Raw genomic sequence first — 6,000 nt, forward strand, 5'->3', positions numbered from 1 at the left:
TTTGGGGAGATTTGATGCGTGTCTAAAATATGATGTTTCACACTTTATTCTACACGCATTTCAGAGCTCAAATGTGCAATATATGCCAATATTTCTCTATTTTCCTCTACTTTCGTGTTTTTGTACATTATTGCAGAAATGTGAAGAATTCAACGGGAAATCAAGCCAAATCCGCCCTCGAGTAATCTGCATTGCAAATGACGTAAAGGAACTGCTTAAGGAATGAGCTTGGTGCGCAATCCAAGGCCCAAAAGACAAGTCCACGAGTTTTAAGAAGTCAAGTAGCAGCTCATCCAGTCGATCGACCATCACCCTCAGTCGATCGACCAATGCTCGGGTTCCAGAAGCTACTGTTTGCTGAGGAGCAGTCGATCGACCAGCATTATCAGTCGATCGACCAAATTTCTATTCCAGACGTGAATTGAAAGACCGTGAATCTTGAAGCCCGTGAAGTTTAGGTTTAGGAAATAAGATGTTGCGTTGATTGCTATATAACGTAACATAAAACCATCAGTTTGGATATGAAGTTTTTATCCAAGTTTTTATCACAATACAGTACTTTCAGTTTTAGTTTATTTCGAGTATCTAGGGTTTGGGATATCGATTTTTTTAGCATTGGAATTCTGCCCTTGTTCTTAATCTTTCCTCTTAAATCTCGGTATTCATTCTGCCCTAATTTTAGTTTATTGTTTTACTTTCATTATTAGTATAGAATTGATAGCTAGTGTCCCGAAAGCCAATTATCGTTTTGTCATTGTTGTTATTTACCTTAAGCATGAATTCAGTAATCGTTATGAGTTTTATTGTTGTTTTCATCTTTAGCATGAGTAGCTAATTCTTTAGTGCTAGGATGTAGGCGATTTATGGCATAGGCGGCATTAGATTAGGGAGAACTGTCTCGCGTGTTGGTCGATCGACTGACATTGCCAGTCGATCGACTGACCTCGTAGGGTTGTATATTCGTTTTAATTGTTTTAATCTTGTATTTAACGAATCGAATGCATGCGACCAGTTAGATACCTATTTCGTGACTGACCCATTAGATCGAAAGATAGGGAAGGTTATTTGACCATCAATTAAATCGACTAGACTGTGCTAAGATCGAAAGATAGGTATAGTTTAGACCGTTAGTCACTTTTCAGGACGAGGGTCAGCATTAGTGACATTAGGGACCTATAGCGAGATCGAGAGATGCTATTTGTTAAGAGTGGACCGAGAGGACCTCTTTATTTCCCGCCTTACCTGTGTATGATTCAGACCGACTTAGTTTGCTTCCGCCGAAGCTATAAAGAACCGACCATCCTAGTACCCTTCTTTTATCTGTTTAAATCGTATTTTTAGTTTATTATCTTTGTTTGCTCTTAGTCTTAGATCAATTCAAATCAACCCCCATAATAGTTACCTCAGACTGAACATAAATCAACTAAAGTTTACAACTGCCTCCTTGTGGTTCGACCCTGTTACCACTAGCCTAGGTTAGTCTTAATAGGAGATTATAAATCTTATCTTTGGTACTCACAACGACGGGTATCAATGCTTAAAAAAACTTTTTTTTTGAATTGACGGAGGAGGCCGGGAACATGCAGTCCTTCTCGGGTTATACAACGATGATGGATGCCTTCGAGAAGCTGACGGAGGAGCAGGGAGATTTCGGTGACTTGATGCGGGCTTGGAGAGAGATCAAGGAAAGGAAGATTCGGGCTAACCTTTGCCTGATTTGAGCCTTCCTTGATTGGTTCTGGGACACGACCTCGACTTTCCATATGCCTTTTGGAGAGATCGGGGTCATCTTGGAGGACTACGACATGATCTCGGGTCTGCCATGTGGAGAGGAGCCGGTGGTGTGGCCGTCGACGGCCATGAGAGTAGACTCGACCGAGGCGAGGAGTTTGATCGACTGGAACCTGGCTACGAGTGTGGCCCAGGTTCCTGGTTTGGTTCCGAGTTCCTACGTGAGAGACTACTTCAGCGGTAGGGTTCCGGCGAGGGTGAGGATGGATGGGCGCATGGTGCCTCCACTTCCTTGCACTACTAAGCAACGGGCTCGCTTGTGGCTGTGGTGGTTCTTGTCTTCGATTTAACTCTAAGACAAGGGGGAGAGGCTGTCGATGAAGCTTCTTCCGTTTCTTGCTGACTTGAGTAGCCTAGGTCATTGGGACTGGGTTACTCTTAGCTTTGCGGTCCTCACTCGCTACATGAGGGCCATGGTTCATCCGGAGCTGATGGAGAAGGGGACTTCTCCTGCCACTGTCGGCCCTGGGCTTCTGTTTGAGGTATGAACCTTTTTTTGCAACTATGAAAGATCATTTTGTCATTATTCTTCTATATAAATATCTTTTTGAAAATATGAAAGATCATTTTGGTAGAGAATGAGCTGTAATCACTATCATTTATCTGCAGGCGTGGGTGTACTCCTACTTTCCCAGTTTTGCGCCCAAGAGGGCGACGGATGTACCGAGGGAGTACCCCTTCATCAGGGACTGGATCGTGTGCCGTCGGAAGAGTCAGTAGTCTTCTTACGATGTTTGCCGGAGGGGCGTGAACGCCCTGAGCTTAGACAGCGTAAGTATCTTGGTTTTCATTTCATATCTTTTTCTTTGCTTAGAGACGATCATAGGAATGACCTCATTCTCTTGCTTTAGTGGGTGCCTCGGCCTTGGGAAAGCTACACGGGAGCTCCAGCTTTCGTGGCTGAGGTTCTCCGTCCTCGGAGTTCGAGTCGGTTGCAGTTGACGACGCCTATGGGACCTGTGTGGTACTTGGGTGAGCATTTGGCTCGGCAGAGCTCCTGCAACGCTTTCACGGTTCCCATCGATCCTCCACGGACGATGTTTAGGGAGCCTTTGGAGGCTGAGAGGACAACGGACCTGGCCGGTGCGAGTGGTGACGCTCTCCTTCTTCCTGGCGCGGAGTACGCGGAGTTTGTTCGCCAGAGGTTAACTTACTGGCCGAACGTGGTAAGCATATCTACTGGTCATTTGTCTTTGATAAAATCGATAAATGATGAATGATCATAAAAATAATGAATGACTTGAGTTTTTGCAGGAGATCGAGGTGGCGAGCATCAAGCCCCCAACCTTTCCAGAGACACTGGAGTACACTGACTCGACGGGCATGACGACGATTTCATAGATCCGTGACTTCGGTGAGGCGGTGACCGACGATGGCTTGGACGAGTGGCAGCATATCGTGAGGAGGGTAAGCCCCCAGCTTTGGCTGTCTTTTTTACTTTTCTGCTTTATTACATATGAATGCATTTGCTTGAACCTTTTCTTTATTTGAATGAAGGTGGCACCGTTCAGGCACGTGGAGCTGTGGAGGATGGCCAACCGGATACGAGCTACAGCCATTGAGGCCCTCGCTGGTGGCTTCGGGAGGCAGGTATGAATCTTCCATTCCCGTTTCTATTTCTTATCTTTGCCTCTTCCAACCTTGTGAAGGAAAGTGAAGTAAAATGTTGCTCCATTTTCTTCTGTGTAGAGGGAGCGTGGCTTGGAGCGTGAGCTGGCGTAGTCCCAGGAGGAGACAGCCCGCTTGTTGAGGGAGCTCGAGACCAGAGACACTGAGATTGTCGCTCTTGAGGCGACAGTAGCTGAGCTGAGGGGTCGTCGGGACTAATTTGCCGGCTGTTTGTTTGTTGTACATTTTTACACTTTTTATTGATGTCACTTTGGGCAGGAGCCCGTCCTTTGATATACATTTGGTCTCTTTGGTTATATATAAGATGGCATGTGTGCTTTTGCTGCTGGGTGTTTGTTGTATCTGCAGGTCAGCTTAGAAAACAGGTTTGGCATGTGAAGGTTTACGCCGTCATGCTGCCGAAATTCACGTAGCAAAAAAGCACATAGCAAAGCCTATAAAGAATAGGAATTAACTTAAATAAATGGCCTAAACAAGCGCAAAAATGAAAAAACAAGTCGTCTGAAAATGGACAAAAATGAAAAAAAAAGTGACGCAACGCGACTGGACGGTAGGGAGGGCTACCCCCTAAAAAAGAAATTAAAAGAAATGTCTAAGTTTATTAGAAATATGTTGAAAAGAGGGAGTGAAATGATTCCCCGAAAAGAAAAAGAAAATAGAGAATGAGTAAGTGTGCGTATATGGCAAAAATGCCGATTTTGCCTCGAAAAGCGAACCCGCGGCAATTAGGGAACACGAATTTGGCAATTACACGGAATTACCAAATTAAATCCTTATAGGAATAGGAAATTTTAACTAAAACGGAATTAGGAAAGATCCACGGCCGTCCAACGAGGAAAAGGACCCGGGGAAAAGGCGCAGCAGGAGCTGCGATCCTTCAAAGAGGCGCAGCAACTACTGCGTCATTTCCCCAGCTTGTCCGTTTTCAGCTGAAATTAGGAAACAGCGAATAGTATAAATAGAGACCTCGGTTGAGCTTCTATTCTCACAATTCTTTCTTTCTCGACTCGTCTATTACATAAAATCTCTTATAAACTTCTCCAAATTTTCCAACAAGATATGGATGCCTTTGAAAATCGTATTAAGGAGTGGACGAATGAATTTACAAATGTGGAGAAACATGACATGGGTGCTTTTAATTTGGGATCAATCATAAGCTTGAAGCTAGTGAAGGTCGTGAGGCCTTTTTTGGATGCTTGTCTTGAATATTGGGACCCAAATTTCCATGTATTTGCCTTTCTGGGAGGCGAAATTTGTCTTTTCCTGAAAAAATTGTTGCGGTTGGAGGATGGGACGCAGAAGGTATTCCGGCTATACCTCCTAGCTCTCAAGGATATAAAAACAAGTTTAGGGATTTGCTTGAGTTGACCAAGGCTGAGGTGGACCGTCTTGTGACCTTAAAAGGAGTCCGTATGTTTGATTTTGTTGATCGATTTTTAAATAGGGAGGACCCTACTATCTCTTATGTGTCGAGGCACCGAGCTTATGGGTTCTGCCTTCTTCACTGTTATATCGTTCGAGGGCATGTGGACCAAGAGATGAGGGGTGACCCTCGATTTATAGGCATAATGGAGAAAATGGAACTGCGCAGGAGTCCAGCATGCTTGATTATAGGGGACACCATCCTAGGATTGGACAACAAAAAGGTGAACCGCGAGTTGCCCTATCTTGGGAGTCCTATTATTTTACAGGTAAGAACCCGTTTTTTGTCCTATGTGGCCGTTTTTATTATTTCCGTCCGTTTTTTTTTGGCCGAATATGGGACTGACTCCCGTCTCTTGTTCTTTGCAGATTTGGCTGATGGAGAGACTGCGGCTAATCGAGCCCCCAGTTGATGTGGTAGGATACCGCTCCCGATCGATTGCAATGAGGACGAGGCTGTACATGGTGGACTTCACTCGAGTATGCGATTATTGGAAAAATAATCTGAAGAGTGAAGGTGGGCCCCTGATCAGGTGGATAGTGCCATGGTGGCATCTCAGATTGGTGACTGGAGTATCATCCTTGAATTCGACGCGGTCCATTCGCGTTCGTGGCTTGGAATTCATGGTTTATACCTTTCCGGAGAGATTGATGAGGCAAGTCGGCTTACGGCAGAAAATCCCGAAGCTAGACACCGTCCCTCAAATTTCCTTGGCAAATACTGCAAAGTCTTGTCAAGAGTGGGCAATTCGTTGGGCCCAAAGGAATATGTGGTTCATACCCGTCCTGGTTGACTCATTATGGGTATCTGATTCGTATCTGCAATGAAGGAAAGCTAGTACCCCTGAGGAACGTGAGAAGCTAAGGAAGCATGAGCCTGTAGACTGCAAAATTCGTGAAGTGACGAAGGAGAACTAAAGGTACTTGACTGAGGAAGAAGAAGAGGCCGGATATCGGGTTGTTCGTCCGTCAAGGAAACCAAAGAATGCTCCTACTGAGAAGATGGTGGTGGATCGAAATGAAAAAACCAGACCGCGAGAAAATGCACCATTGGTAATTAGGTCGGAAATAACGTAAGAGCGCCCCGCTCGTGGTCGAGACAAGAAATATGACAAGGGTGACAAAGGCAAGGGGAAAATGGAAGAATAGCCTTAGTCA

The sequence above is a fragment of the Silene latifolia genome, chromosome 9, assembly GCF_048544455.1.
Source record: "Silene latifolia isolate original U9 population chromosome 9, ASM4854445v1, whole genome shotgun sequence".
In the NCBI taxonomy this organism is placed as follows: Eukaryota; Viridiplantae; Streptophyta; class Magnoliopsida; order Caryophyllales; family Caryophyllaceae; genus Silene; species Silene latifolia.